The 16,681-nt window shown below is 43.1% G+C and overlaps 1 protein-coding gene across 1 annotated transcript in view; it reads right to left on the reverse strand.

Moving 5' to 3' along the window:
- Positions 1-16,681, reverse strand: part of PRKCH (protein kinase C eta) — a 201,494-nt gene that overhangs the window by 24,182 nt on the left and 160,631 nt on the right. The window lies entirely within an intron of this gene.

The following is a 16,681-nucleotide window of genomic DNA, read 5'->3' on the forward strand; positions in this document are numbered from 1 at the left end:
CACCTTCACTGTGAGGTCTGTCCTGATGTCCCCAGATACTCAGCTCTGCCCCTAGAGTGGCCAGTTCATACTGTATAACAGCACACTATTCTATAAGGCTCTGTCTGAGCTGTCCTGGCCAACTCAGAGCCTGTCTTATTTTTAGGGAGAGGCCAGAGATTCTATAAACCTAAGAACTTTGCTCCAAATTATTGTACTTAAACTTATAGAAAGCCCTGTGCTTTGCCCCGTACAGATGGATTCCAGAGGGAAAAGAAGAATTCTGAAACATAGGTTCAAATTCTCGCTTTAGTGAAGCTGCTTTGGGAGAGGCAATGAGAGAGGGGAGCCCAGCTCTTCCCATGGCTTGCGTCCAGACGGGAGAAAAGAGCGCTGAGAGGACCAGTCACACAGGCCCCGACTTTACAGAGCCCTGTATAGCCCCAGTCAGCCTCTACACGAAGGATAAATTGTCTTCATTACAAAAAAAAAAAAAAAAGCAAAAGTCACTCTGAGACTCCTGACTTGGAAATACTCAGAGGTCAGTTTTTGGCATCCGAGTTCCTCCGCCTCCTATGCCAACGTGTAACTCGGCAGCCAAACTTAAACAAGGCCACACAATGAAGATTACAAGTTCACACAGGGCAGAGGCTCAGATCCCAAAATGCCAAATAGGCGGCTGCAGGCTCATTATTTATTAGCTCGTTGGGCACCGGTATTTAATAGCTGCTATGCCTTTTGTCATGTAAGCACAGAAGGGCAGAAAGAGTTATTCTATCCTCCCCAGCTGCCTGAAAGGTTCATTGTTGTCGCTGGGTAATCAGGGTTCCTTAAAATGCCCACAGTGGTTTCCGAGAGGATTCCCAAGTGACTGAAGACAAAGGAAATGCAGTAACTGTATTTATTTTGTTTCCACTCTGAGCTGCTCCAGGAGTCATGACACAGAATGACATGAGTCTCACTGCTCAGATCACTGGCATTGGTGGCTCTTCCAAAAGAAATAAAGGAAACTAAGTTGGGAGCTGGCCTCTTCAACAAAAATGAATCTGTGAGGCTATTCAGTAACTATGTTTAATGTATTTGTGAAACTTTTTATAATGGAAAATTTCAAACATACAAAAGTATAGAGTTCCCACAGCGACCACACGGCCTCAGCAGCCATGAGTGCGGGCTGGACCTGGTTTCAGCTGTACATTTACTGCCTTCCTGAGCCACCTTCTCCAGATTTTGAAGCAAATTCAAGATATAAAATCATCTCATCCAGAAATACGTCAATATCTGAATCTAAAAAGACAATAATGCTTTAATAAAGTAGAATTTTGACATCAGTTACACACAGTCAATATACTATAAGTATATTATTTTTGTCTCTTTGCTCATTGTGTGTGTGTGTGTGTATATCCAGAGAACCTGAGAAAACCGTCAGTGGATAATAGTGTTATACTAGTAGCTAACATACATGCACGTTACCAAATGCTGATGGCCTCATCCAAATTATTTTATCCTCAAAACATCCCTATGAAGTACGATCCATGCCAACATTATTTAGTTAGAGGGAAAGCCAGGATTTGAACTCAGTTCTGCTCAGTTGCCTCCCAGGCCCGGGCCCATAACCTACTACAGTGGGCATGCCTCCTTTCTGCAGTGCTGGTGTGTCACTGGCTAACCCTCCTGGGAGACTAGTTCCTGAGAGGACTTCGCCAATTAAAACAAGAACCAGCTGTGGATCGACAAATAATCTCAAGAATGAACTGTGACCAAGGGAACATTTTTGTTTCCATCACTATGAAATGCTTAATTAAAAGTCTGCAAAAAAAAAAGAAAAAAAATTTTTTTTTTGCTTTAGCTTTTAGCCTGTGCCTGGAGAAGAAATTCAATGGGTTTTATATAATCCTTGAAGGTACAGGAAGAGGGAGTTTAGCAAATCTCTCTCTAGTGGTTATATATTCAGAAGATAATTCTCTGCCCTCATCTAAGTAGAGGCTGTCATATAGGCAAATGTTAAAATGTGGCATTTGCTAAGAGAGTAAATTTGAATTATGATCTTAATTTCAACGCAAAACCATTTAGGGCTGGCTTGTGCTTTGAATGCCTGAATTTCTATAAACTTGAAACTTTTTCAAAGCACAGATTGTATTAAATTGGTAAAAGAATTTTTAAAAGTCACTGAAATAGCAAAAGCTTAAAATCCGGTTTTAGCACAAGCTAGGCAGCAGTACCAGGCAGGTGTTACCTAACACAAGATATGCATCCCTTCGCCCACCCAACACGTCTCTGAGCATCATCTGTGAGCCAGGCAACTTGCAAGGGGCTCAGAATCCTGAAGGAGGCAGGGGACAGCAGCAGCCTGACGAGGTACGGGCAGTGAGGATTTCAGTCTTGAGCCCAAGCGGAAAGAGAAACCATCGAAAAACCTTCCACAGGGGAGGGATGGTACAAATTTGTGAGTTTGCAAGCCTCCAACTACTACATGAATCACAGATCAGCAGGGCTCAGATAAGATTACAGCTGAGAAGCTCCTGGAGCACTCAGACAAGGAATGATGGTGGCCCGAACTAGAGTGGGTAAGGTGACGAGAACTGGATGGCTCAAGAACTATCATGGGACAAAAGGAATGGGATTTAGCATTGGAAAGATACAGGGGGTAAAGGGAGGAAGGTATGGTGAGCATGTTCTGGCTCATAGAATTTATTTTGGACACATTGAGCTACTTTTTAGACATCTAAGTAGAGATGTTTAAGAGGCAGCTGGATATACATGGCTGTAGTTCAGAGGAAAGGCTGGAGAGAAGATTTATCTATTTAAGAGTCATCAGGTGCATGTGGGTGAGTTCACCTGGGGAGAGGGATGGAAGGAATACAAAACCTTGGGACTGAGCCTTGTGGAGCATCCTGAGGGTAAGATCCCTAGCCTTTTTCACCCCAAGACCACAAACACTAGCGGCAAGTCGTACCCTGGGTGGAGGGCATGACCAAGTGCCTGGGGATGCAGGGACCCCGCTCTTTTCCCTCCATGGGGGCCATCCGTAGTCTTGTTAAGGTTTAAAAGGATCATACAATATTAACCTTTTGCATTCAAAATTGTCTAATGGGTTGTTCCTAGGTTAAACTCAGAACCTCTGGCACATGACATGATGCTCTTGTGAGTGTCAACTTAAGTATTTTATTTTACAAAGATGTCTGTTGCTACATCACACATAATAGCGAAGTTTGGAAACAAGCTAAATTATTTATTAATAGGGGAAGGCTAATTAAATTATGGTATGTCCATGACAGAATTTTATGAAAGCAACTAAAATTCTATGGACTAAAGTATAGAAAAGTATTTATGATAGAATTAGCTTTTGAAAATTCTTTATCTTCTGATTATAAAAGTTACATTTTCATTGTCAAGTTCAATCATACCTGAAAAAATTATGGAGAAAACAATGACAAGTTGATAGTTCTCCAAACTTTTCAATGCTACACTAACATGCATTATGAAGTAAATTGCTTTTATCACTTAGCAAATACTTTGGATATATTTCTACATCTTATAGATTTGCCTCATTCTCTGTAATGATTACATAAAATTCCATTATAAAGCTGTACCATAATTTAGATTGTTTCCAATTTTTTGCAACTTCAAACAATGGAGTAGTGAACGTTATTTTATGCACTTGTAGTAGTGTTTATTTAGGATAAAGTTTTAGAAGTGGAAATGCTTTGTTGAAGGGTAAAATGTTTAAAACTTAAATAGATGTTGAACAACTGCCCTCTAAGAGGTTTGCACCAATTTACATTCCCATCAATAGTGTATGAGAGTGTTATTTGGCTTCTTTATTCGGGTTAGATATAATCATCGTTACGTCCTTGCCAATCTGCCAGCGAAAAGTGATCTCATTGTTTTAATTTCATTTCTTGATTATTAATGAGATTAAGCTTAAAAAAAAATGTTTAAAGGCCATTTGTATTTCTTCTGCCTGTTACCTATTCACATTTTACCCATTTTGAAATTGATCTAAAATAAATAATAAAATAAAATTTGAGTTATCTTTTTGATTATTTTTAAGAAGTTCATTAATACTTTTTTTATTCGTTACATATTATGGATAGTAGAAATTTTTTATATTGGTTTAGAATAGTATTGCCCAGCCTGTTTTAAAGTTTTGTTTATGGTAAAACTTTCATATTTCTATATAGTCAAATCTATCAATCTTTATAGCTGCTGGGTTTCATGACTTATTTGTAGACTGATACAATTCTAAGTGAAAAAGCAGGATATAAAATTGTACTTTCAATATTCTCTTAATTATGTTACAATTGGGAGTAGAAGAAAGGAAGAGAGACGGGAAGCAAAAAGGAGAGGTGGGAAAAAAATAAAAGAAAAATGTTAAAAGCCTGTTTCTAGGTGATATATTTATGAATGGTTTTTCCTTTATCGTAGTTTCTAAATTTTTATAGGAATTATGTATTACTTTGATACCAGGAAAAAGTCATTAAATATATATGTATATATTTTAACTTTAAGTCTTTTCTTTGGTTTCTGTCGCATGTAAGGCCATAACTCCCAAGGAAGATGTTTGGGGAAAATGACCCACTGGGAAGAATGGAAAGGGTTTGTTTTGAAACCCAGTCTTCAAGGACATGTGGATGAAAATCTCTGTACTTGCTTAGAGAATCCAAACACTTGTGGACTCAGAATTCTGAAACTTTGTCACAAGCTCATTTTCTACACATTATGTAAAGTGTCTACCTTATACATATTGTCATAGACGGCATTAACCTTTTCAATAGCCCCATGACATGTTCCTGTAGTCTTAACCAACTTAAGCACAGAAAAAAAAAAAATCAACAAAATGAAAAGAAATCCTACTTTTTCACCAATGGTATATCTGATAAGGGGTTAATATCCAAAATTTATAAAGAACAGGGAAAACTAAAGGCTGGAAAAACAAACAATCCAATTAAAAAGTAGGCGAACGGACACTTCTCCAAAGAGGACATACAGATGGCCAACAGACATATGAAAAGATGCTCAATATCACTAATCATCAGAGAAATGCACAATGAGAAAAACCACAATGAGATACCACCTCACACCTGTAAGAATAGCTATTATCAATAAATCAACAAACAATGTTGGTGAGGATGTGGAGAAAAGGGAACCCGTAGTGCACTGTTGGTGGGAATGCATATTGATGCAGCCACTGTGGAAAACATTATGGAGTTTCCTCAAAAAAAATTAAAAATGGAACTGCCTTATGACCTTGTAATTCCATATCTGGGACTATATCTGAAAAACACTGAAACACTACTTCAAAAGAATATATGTACCCCTACATTCATTGCAGCATTATTTACAATAGCCAATATATAGAAGCAACTCAAGTGCCTATCAATAAATGAGAGGATAAAAAAGCTGTAGTACATACATATAATAGAATATTGGTCAGCCATAAAAAAGAATGAAATCTTACCATTTGTGACAACATGGATGGACCTAGAGGGCATTATGCTAAGCAAAATAAGTCAAACAGAGACAAATACCATGTGATTTTACTTCTGTGTGAAACCTAAAGAACTAAAAACAAAATAGAAACAGACTCACAGATACAGAGGACAGACTGACAGTTGACAGGGGGAAGGGGTTTTGGGGGACTGGATAAAAAAGATGAAGGGATTGAGAAGTACAGATCGGTAGTTACAGAACAGTCACAGGGATGTGAAGTACAGCATAGGGAATATGGTCAAAATATTGCAGTAGGAATGTATGGGGCCAGGTGGGTACTTGAAACGCTGGGGGGACCACTCTGTAAAGTACATGATTTTCTAACCACTATGAAGTACATCTGAAACTAATACAGAATAATAGTGAATGTAAGCTATAATTAAAAAAAAAAAAAGAAAGAAAAGAAAGTGAGGTCTCTGCTAAAAGAAGCAACATTCCTAATTATTAAATGAGGTTACCATACCATTTCTCTTCATAAAGGGACATTTCATCTGGTGTTTGCTAGGCTGATCTATTGAAACATCTGCTTTAAAACTAATATATGAAACACAAACATTCATCATTATGGTGTTGAATTGCAAAACAACTTATTTTATAATGAATGAAGAAATTAAATAATTTCCAACCCAGAAAGTATTACCAAGGCTCCTCTGAGGGTTTCTCCCTTCCCCTTCATATTTCTTCCCAACAGCTACTTGAGATGGAAAAATGATCATAAAAATGACTCTGTGTGAGTCTAGCTATTACGCCCTCTTTAAAACGAGGCCAGGGACTCACAAACGAGTCCCTATAGGCCAGGCGTTGGTCTTTACCCAATTCTGGTGTTTGATGCACTAGATATGCAGGTAGCATGTTTCCTTCTTCACCACTGTGTACACATAGGACCAAACTTAACTTGAGCAAAGGGAATGAGAGATTTTCCCCTCGTCTTGTCTTACAGTAGGAAAAAAATGCCCAAAGAAAACATTCATTGACTCTCTGGACAAATGCAGAATGCAATGAATATGATTAATGTCTTTAGTGTGCAGATCATACATCTCCTTAGGACCATCAAATGAATGAGCCATCAAGCTGACAGTTGAGCCTTTTATACATATTTTTTCATCCCATTCCCCACTACTCCCACAGGAGGGTTGAAATTCCCTAGCTGAAGTGGCACAGATTTATTTAGCAGCTCCTTACAGTACTTTTATTTTGTGGTTGCCAAGAAAACCTCTCTCTCTGACTCCTTGCCAAAATGCTTCCTGCATGATACCTGGCAGCGTTCAGCATGCAGATGCACTGAGAGAGAAATCGAGAGGCAGGATGGAGGGCCTCAGACAAACACAAGGGGATGGCAGACCGGGGTGGCCATGGGGCCTGGTTCCAACAACACAGAAAGGAGGCCTGGGCCAACAGCACTCTTCAACTTGATAGTCCAGGTCGGGTAAGGTGGTCAACAAGCTAAAATCCTGCTCAACAACTCCTCAGGCTCCCCCAGTGCACAGAGGAAAACTACCTGCTGGGTCAGATTTGCTTTTTGGCTGCAGGAATCCAACAAGGAAATGGAAGTTCTCCTATAGCAAGACCACAAATAGGATCAGAGAGTCACTGGGGATTCTAGTAGTCTGCAAGCTAAAGACAGGGTAGATGTAGAGGAAATCTTGGCTGCTTGCAGGGTATCTGCATGACAACGAAGGAAGGAAAGATATCCAAGAAGGAAGAATAAGAACACGGTTCCCTCCTAAGTAATAAGAGTTTAATGACAACTGGGGCAGCTGCGGAGTGGGGAATGGGCAAGGGCAGATGGATCCTACACTGGGTTTATGTTGGACACGCTGCATCAAAACCAACAACAGGCTCATTGAGTGAAACTGTGTTAAGAGTTATAGGGCACACAGACCTCTAGGGCTAAATGCTAGCCAAGGTATCACTGTTATTGTTGTAAGCAAGCAAATGCTATGGCTCTAGTCCTCAGACAGATAAGCCAGATAACTGAGCTATCAATACATATACACAGACTGACAAGTGAAGGGACAATGAGACATCATGCCCTGTCTAGCTATGGCTGGTTCCCTCCAAGGAGACCCAGGGATCTTCTGATTAGGAGCACTGGACCCTGTCAGCACTCAGGCTGGTTCCCAGACGACAGTCCTTTGGGAGGAAATAGTAATGCCCTTATTTTGCCAGGGTCAGAATTTCTCTTAGGTTTGGAGAAAACAAGCAGTAAAAGTTGTTGCAGCCATTAGCTGTCCAAGCATGCAGCCTTGCATAACGTGTGAAAGGGGATGTGGGTACGGCTGGGAAGGGGTGATGAGGAATGACTTCATAACATCAACTTCAGGAAGAGATAAGCAAGCTGCTTTCGGCAAATGGCTAAACATAAACGCTTGCCAGCATTACTAATACCTTACGCAATATTGGAAGGGAGAGGAGAGGAGGGGAGGGGAGAGAAGGGGAGAGGAGGGGAGAGGAGGGGAGAGGAGGGGAGAGGAGGGGAGAGGAGGGGAGAGGAGGGGAGAGGAGGGGAGAGGGAAGCAGAGGGCGCCTTCTGACTTGAACCAGAATTTTTGGCCACATCAACAGGTCTCACCTGGTCACCTGCTATCCCCACCAGGGATTAAACCGGAACCATGTAAACAGAAGTGTGAAAAACCCAGGAGGACACCTGTAGTTCAGAACCACTCCCAGGCCTTTGGAATTACCCGCCTCACATTTTAGTTCTGGATTATAGAGGGTGTTGCTTTGTTCTCTAATGATGTTTTGCTTCAAAAGGATTGTTTTCCCCAAATAGGCTACAAACTCCAAGGACAGGTCTGGCGTATTTAGCAGGTCATTTCCAGAGTACCAATCACAGGCTGGACAGAACATCACAACAAACATCTGAGTCTCTTTCCAAGGAACTTAATGAATTTTCTCCTATTGCTGAGCATATCATAGCAAAAAGGGCAAATGGCATCAAACTTCCCCTAAGCAATTCCCTTTGGGAGAACTCCCTGCTATTTCCTAGTACTTGGCCTTGCAATCAAAGAGCCCAGGTTCCTGACAGCCATTTAGTTGTTCATTTTTAAAATATTTGAGTATCTATATGTGGAGACATTGTCTAAAGACTTCCCAATTTTATGTCGTAGTACTCTTATTAATAAGGGTAATCTAGTAAATTCATAAGTAAAAGTCATCATAACTTCCTAAGATCTTTAAATGTTAACAGAATTCACAAATCGGGGGAAAATTATTTTTTAGCTTAAATGTCTTATTTTTAGTTGAGAAGGTAGCACCGAACCTGTAAGCAAAAGTTGCAGATAAATGCACCTTTGGGAGGAGAGTAACATTCTTCTTGCATTAAATGCTATAAAAGCCATATTATTTCCTCCTCAACAAAAACTGATAACACCACATGGCCAAGTGCTTAAGAGTTTTAGATGAATCAAACCAATAGAGAATATACACAAGCTTTGTAAATTCTAAATACCTATTGTAAGCTTTCGAGTTTGGGGCAGGTAGGTCTATTATTGGGTTGGCCAAAAAGTTTGTTTCGCTTATAAACTGTTCTGTGGGAAACAGGGCAAGGAGCCAAAGAGAGGTGGTCCTACAGGGCCACAACCTGACACCAGCACCGAGCAAAATGTCCCCAGAACTGGGTAAGCTCCATTGGCCACAACATCTCTGTCTCATTCATGTATTTTTGCTAAGACCAAATTCTGAAGCATTAGATATAGGAACTAAAATCTCGATCAACAGCCCTGTTCGGTACAGTGAGAAAAGGTAGGTTTAAGTTGCAGCTCAGTCCGTTCCACCCAGGGTCTCTCCAGTGCCAGGCAGTTCACCAGTGACGTATTCTTATTCTTTTTTATTTTTTTATCCTTTTAAGCAGAATAAACTGGATGAGGACAAGAGAAGTCACCTAAGGCTGCTGCTATCTACACAACACTGTGTTTAGAGAAATTTATTTGTTTTGGAGAACTGAAATTCTCCAGAAATAAAACACAGAATTCCCAAGAAGTGGTACGGTATCTGTGCCTCCCAACATCCTCAAATAAAGCTCAACTGGAATGGCCAGTCCTCATTCTCTACTCCCCTCCTGCATAATTATTTTATAAATATTACAAACCCCAGAGTGGATATCAGTATGAAACATTCAGTGACATGATAAAATCCAGACCCTGTAAGGCCACTTTTGGGAGAGGTTGTTTCTCATTTTTCCCCATTAAAAAAAAAAAAAAAAAACTATGATAAATAAAAGTGTCTTTTCAACGTGTCCAAACCTATTAATATTGTTTTAATCATGTGTTTTCACAAATGAGCCGTCACCTCTACGTTCATGTTCACATTTGAGAATTTCTATCCATGCCGGCACTGGTGTTCACCTTCCTTTATTACAGGAAGTCAACAAAGGTCACGAGTATTCAAAGGGGGGTGGACAGAGAATGTAATTTCCAAAATCTTGGCTCAGGCTGCTGTTACTTTATGATTTTTGTATTTCCAACTAAAATGTGATCTCCCCGAGTAGAGGTGCTTCGCTGTTTTCATTTTTGTATCTTTGTATTTTTATTTCCCTTTGGTGCCTATCGCAGTGCTTTGCACATAGCAGCCCCCTTCTGAACGGCTGGTAATCCAAACAGCAAGCCCCCTTCCTGCCAGCTGGTGTAGGTTTGGTTCTGAGACCCCAGGGAGGCTGGGTTAGGGAAGGAAGGCCTGGGGGGTTTCTGATTCGTGCCGGGACCCTGGCATCCCTCTGGGACCTCTGGAACCAACACTGCCTGCTGTCCTGGGGATGACCTAGAATCAGGGCAGCCACTTGAGGAATCTGTGGGTCTGAACAAACTCTCAAGTCCACCTCTCTCCAGACATGAGTCCTTTAAGACTAGTCTAGAACCAAACTGATCCCAAGAGATCCAGAAAGGAAAATTTTCCCTGTTTGTTCACTGCCTATTCATGTTTGGATAGGGAGTGAGAGTAACCTTTGTCCTCATAAAAGAAGAATATGAAAAATTATGTCAACTGCCTAAACAGGATTTACATGAATTTAATTGGCTATTACAGGACACCATGAACCTTGGAATGGCTTCTGTCATTAAAACAGTGACTGTGAGCAGACGGCACAGGGGCAGGCAGGCTGGCTGAGTGCAGCTGGGCAGTGGGGGTGGCGGGTGGCGGGCTGTCATGTGTAGGCTGGAATCTCAATGCATCTGGAACCTTCTGAGGGACACACATCCTTGCCTCTCTTCGGAGGCAGCATGGAGGTTGATGGACAAGCTGGAATATTGGTTTTTATCCGGTGCACAGTCTGGTCAGTTAGTCAAGGGGCAGGAATACTTATCCCGAGCCAGAAAGCAGAGCTTCTAGGATCAGCTCTGCTACCTTGTTGGGCCTCAGTTTTCTCATCTGTAAAATGATGCAACCAGTAGATATCCCTTCTCCACTTTCCGTATCCATTCAGTCACTAAAACTTGACAATTACTGCTCCTGGTTGTATTTAGAGTCGGACAACTTCTCTCCACCACACAGTTGCAGCCTCTGTTCATCCCCATCCAATCCCACCTGAATTGCTATGTTTCCTAACTCACTGCTCTGCTTTTTCACTCTCCATGATGGGCCAGTTGTTTTTCTGAAATTTTTAATTCTTGAATGTTTGAGCCTTCTGGCTTTCGCCCCTATAACGCCCCTCCATGGGGTCTCTGGCTGCCCCTCCAGCCTTATTTCCTCCCACACTGCTCTCCACTTGCTTCAGGCCCGCAAATGAGCACTGTGCACACCCATAGGCCTCTCTGCCCTCACGCGGAATATCTCCTCCCGTGCCCAGCGCGGTGCCACTCCGAGTGTGGTCCTCGGACTGGCGCTGACCTGCAAACTACTGCTGGCCTGCAATGAGTAAACAGAAGTAAAGTAAGTAGAAAATAAATGGATGAAAATGAAACGAGTAGCCATGAAGTAGAAAAATTGAGAGCAGGCATTTAGAAACTTTTATAACTACTTCACAGCAATTTTATGTCTGTTGAATAAAAACTTGGGCTTTTAGTCCATGTCTTTTTAAAATTTCATTTTTCTAGTAACTTACTTTTATTACATCTTATAAAAGTATGGGTCCTCAATGGCTTGGAAAGGAAAAAACCCACTGGTTTACCACCGTGAATCGCCTGCGGACCTCTGGCCAGCCCCGTTTTTCTTTCCTCTTTCCGGGGCTGCCAATTTCAGTCTCATCGAAGCCTCTGTCTCAGAAGCCTTCTGCATCCCTTCCTAGGACAAGCCCGGTGTCTCTCCTCCGTGTTCTGATGGTGTTTGGTGCATACTTCTAAGTGTAACTGTGATTGTTGCTTCCTCTGTAGGTCTTCTCCATGCTTCCGTCAGCTCTCTTAACCTCGAACAAGGGGCCTGGCACAGGTCTCCGTGGGCAGTCAGGCACTGATTGAACTGAGGAAGCCCCCTCATTTCTCACCCTAAACTCTGGCTCCGTTCCCATTATCCATACACCCCTTGAGTGTAAAATCCTTCGGGCTTGGGCAATCTCCTTGGTGTTCTGTACATAATGGGCACTGAGGAAATGAGGGAGAAATGATAAGAACCGCTCTCCGATCAGGTGGCGAATTCTTTATGTCGCCCACCCAGCCGCACTGTTCCTTCTCTAGCCCTCAATCTGGTCCTGGAGTTAATCTATAAGAAAGCTGGATTTGTAGGTTCAACAACTGGTGACTAATGTGTGTGTCCGGTGATTAAGCATCCTTACAACAGTGTGGGATTGTAATCAGACAAGACAAATCACCCCTGTTCAACTTGGATGAAACTGAAAGGTCAGTCCAGGAAGCAAAGAAAGGAGATTCCTAAAGTTTTTGATCAAGTTGAAAAGTTCATTTGATTAAAAACAAAAAAGGCATTTCATGGAAAACTCCAAAGCCAGAAGAGATGGAATATTACAGAAGAAACAACTTAAAAGCTCAGAAAATCCTTTAAGCCCAAATTAAGAACATGATTCCCATCATATGGAACTAATTTCTTTTTGAAAGTTGATACATCAGACTTTTCACTGGGAAGTGGTTGGTTGGTTCCTTTTCTTCCAGAGAAGGCGGCTTGGGAACCTGTTTCCTGAATCTGAGCCTCTTGGGTTGTAATCTTAGATTTTTCCCTGTGAAGCCATGGAAAAATCCTTTGTCCTCCTCTCTGCCGTACAGTCCTCTCTTTAAAAAGGGGCGACGTGATCACCTGCCCATGTGCAGGACGCAGTGCATGACATCATCCCAGAGCTTTCCGCGGGCTTCTGCTGCACGGAGCCAGGGAGCCTTGGCTGACTTACGGTTAGGAAAAAACAAGGAAGCCCAGTGACAGGACAAGTGATTCCCTGCCTCCCACCATTGGAAAAGAGACTCTATTCCTCATTCAAATTAAGAAGCAGAGAATTCACTGATGAAGAAAGTAATCTAAAACGTAAGATTTAAAAAAAGTGATCTATTTTGAAAACAGAACATTTTTGACTGACTGATCTGGGCAATGTACAAGCAACTGACTTCCACCCCCTGAGAGAGACCCCATCTTCACTCTGAGCTTTAGGGCTCTTTCCAACAGCATTTTATCTGCCTATAATAAGCCTGGATCCCATTGACAAAGATGTGAAGTTGCAATTCTTCATCTGGGTTATGTGACACATTCCTGGGCAGGAAGGTAGTGCTCTCTGCTCCTGGAAATTTCCATGGATGCAAACAAGGTCACAAGTGCCAGGAGGCATCAGTGACAGGTGTGTGTGGGCAGAGAATTACGGACCAAGAAGGCAGGGCACATACTTCCTCCTCTGCAAGAAACATTTATATCATCCTGTTGGCACAAGTCAGGGAGGCTGCGAGCTTTGTAGTTTGTGCCACAAAGGAGCCGAGACAGCCTCTAAGCCATTGTTTTGGGGACACCCTTTCTTTCTTGCACACCTCAGGAGGCAAGAAGCTTCCTCTGCCCTGGTAGGTCCTCAGAGGTCAGGACTCAGAGCCATCCGAGAGGTTCTGCCTGTTCTGGGCTGGGAAGTGCTCCGGCAACTCCTGGCTGGCAGGAGCCAAAAGGGACAGGAGCGAGTGGCCAGAGGGAGCACCCTTCCCTACAGACAGTGCGCATGGCCTGCTGTCCTTGGAACCCATGGGGCAGGCCCTGGAGGGGGCATCCTAGAGGAGGCAGCTACACCCGCCCAGGACGATGCTCACCTGCCCGGCGTCGGCTCTCAGGAACGGAGACACAGGTTTGACAACTATACTTCCTGACCAGATGGAGAGAGCCCACTATCCCAACTGCCAGGATCAAGAAAAACCCATTAGAAATGTGAAAAGGGAGAACTGATGATTATTTTTAGCAGTGGCTCTGAGTCATCAAACCAAAGTTAAGGTGAGAGTTCACCAGGTGGTAACAATGTTTGCAGGGAAATCCCAAGACAACTAAGAACAATTCTACATAAGTCTCTAACCGCGGCCAAGTGTCTCCTTCATGGCTCCTCCTCCAGCACCCTCCCTCAAAGGGTAGGCGGATCCTTAAGGTTGTGCTCCTGACCCTTGTCTAGGTTCACTTCCAGCACGACTGCTAGACCATATGGTCCAGCACTACTGCTAGACCGTATGAGGCCTTTGTGCAAATTAGAAAAAGACACTCCTTTCCCAAGACAACCACTAGAAAAATTCCTAGTCTTTATACAAATCTTCGGTGGCTATGAGGTAGTGGCACCCTCTCGAGTTCTCAGAGTGCTATCTGCCCAGTTGTGAGTTGCTCTGCTTGGTTCTCTATGTGTGCAGTTAAATTCCTATCACCCTGTACGGATGGCTCCCAAATCTAAATCTCTACCCTGACACCCCTCTCCCGAGATCCAGACCGGCATGAGGAGTTAGGAATTAACTGCTGTATGGGCATAGACACTAGAGGCATTCCAACCCTCCAAACACTAAGGATGTAAACCGGACCTGATCCAACTGCCGTCTTCCCTCAGTTACACGCGTTAGCATTCTCCACTGGAAATCTTGGAATCGTCTTTAATGCCTGCTCCTTGGTCCCCATGTCCAATTCATCACAGAGTCCTCTCGGATTTCCTCCACCATATCACTCCCATTCCTCCTCTCCGTTGTCCTTCCCCCAGCACTAGCCTGCTTCAAGCTGGGACTCTTGCTTGCTTGATTTATTAATATTTTAAGGCCTCCTACCTGAGCTCCAGGCTTCCCAGCTTGCTCCTCAGCACTCTGTTTAACACATTACATTCATTCTCTGTTAGTCTCTTTCTCAAAAACCTTTGATGGCTTCTACTGACAGACAGGCAAATAAAGCCAAATTTCCTAGCCCCGCATTTAAAACTCCTGTGTTCACTCCACCTACCTTAACTGCCAGTCCCCGCCCCACGCCGCCAAGCCACACTAAGTCCTCAGGATTCCTAACCATGCGACACTCTCTCGCCTCCGTGCCTCTGTCCCTCCTGTTCCATCTACTTGGCGTGTATTTTCCTATTTTGTTATTAACTGAAAACCTGCGGCTCAAATGCCATCTCTTTTTCAAAGCTTCTCTGACCCTTTGCATCAGAATTAAGAGCTCCATTTTCTGTACTCTTTGCATTTCACTTGGAGCATTTATGGTACCCTGTCTTACATTGCCAATTTATGGATGTGTTTGGGGTCCGCAACGGACTAAATCCTTGAGGACAAGGATCTGTTTTATCTACCTTTTGGTCTTCTGAGCCAAACCCAGCAAGTGCTGGGGACATAACTGAAGGAGTAACTGAATGGCAGAGAAGTCCCTTCACGGTCAAAGCCAGCCCACAGACGACTTCACGATGGTCTGCTCTGGGCCGGCACGGTGCACAGCACCGGCCACACAGGGCAAATGAGCGCACTGCAGTATGTCAGGTGGGGGCGAAGAACACTTTCCAAACCAAAAAGTCCGTTTCAAACAAAGAAACATTTATGCCATAACTCACAACCCACATAGAATGCAATTCCTGGAAACAGCGTGTTCTGGCAGGGGGCCTGGCACTGGGGAGGAGGGTTGGCAGGGCTCCTCTTTCTGGAGTGCCCCTCTGCCCCCTGCCCAGCTTTCCAGACCCTGGACTGGCCCAGCTCCACCAGCCATGCTAATAATGCATTGCAGGAATGGCAACGTTACTCAGAATAACGTTCACCTTGGGAAGGCGAGAACCTGGGTGGGACTGAAGTGGTGGCAAAGGAGACGCTTACAAATCTAGTTAGTAGCACTGTCTTGAGAAAAAAACAACACACTTGACTAAGTTCTGACTGAGTGGAACAGCATCTTCAACTCTACTCTTCAAGATACATTTACAGAGATGAGAAATCCAGCAAATACGCGGTCTCATTTGCAATGTTATCTCAACCACATGACCTGCATTTTTCCTCTTTGGCTCCATGGAATACTGGGTTATCCAAGCCCACACTTCTCTGAGACTGGATTCCCCAGTTTCTGGGAAATAAATAACCAGAAGCACAAACCTCCCAAGATGGAAGCTGGGAGGGGTAGAATGACTTTGCTTTTCTGACAGAGTGGAAAATGTGGCTGTCTGCATATACCGCTGCTCTTTATATGCCTTTCTCCCGCAGAAGCCTGGCTGGCACATGAAAAAGGGAAGAGCTCCCAAACCGGGCAAATCAGATGTGTTCCCGACCATCTAGGCTTCTGTTTCCCTTCTGCTGTCACTTGGATGGCATTCATGTCATTAGCCTAGCTACCATCTATCATGGTGCCTAGAGAGGAAAACTAGGCCTCTATTGTCACCTCAAGAACGAAGCTCTGCCCTCTGCACTGCCTGGATCCTCATATCTGCGCCTGCTCCCTCCCTCTAATGCTTTTTCTCTAAGGCAAGTTCCTTACAACTGTGACAACAGACACGAACACACACCTTGCCAGCTGCCACTACTCTCATTTTCATCAAATCAGAGATCATCAGCACTTTGGGATATGTGGTTTCTTGGAATCAAAGAAATATGGTAGTTATTACTACATATTGCCTTTGTCAAGTGCCGTGTTAAAAGTTGGGGATTAAAAGGAACAGGGAAATTGAGGGCTTATGTATATAGACTCACCTTCAAAGAAGAGAGAGTTTATGTAATTCCAACTGAAGACACCAATGTCTTATAAGCCATTTCATAGAAGGCCCCTCCTCCCTGCCTGCAGGAATTCTAGTGTATGGAGACCCAACTATTTCATTAAATGTCTGTTCAGGAAGAGTCACTGTGTGGCCAAAGGGAAGAAGAGGCAGTCGGGTTCCCCTTTCTAG

Source organism: Pteronotus mesoamericanus, unplaced genomic scaffold, assembly GCF_021234165.1.
Source record: "Pteronotus mesoamericanus isolate MK-2021 breed Mesoamerican mustached bat unplaced genomic scaffold, CSHL_Meso_final contig_182, whole genome shotgun sequence".
NCBI classification, from domain to species: domain Eukaryota; kingdom Metazoa; phylum Chordata; class Mammalia; order Chiroptera; family Mormoopidae; genus Pteronotus; species Pteronotus mesoamericanus.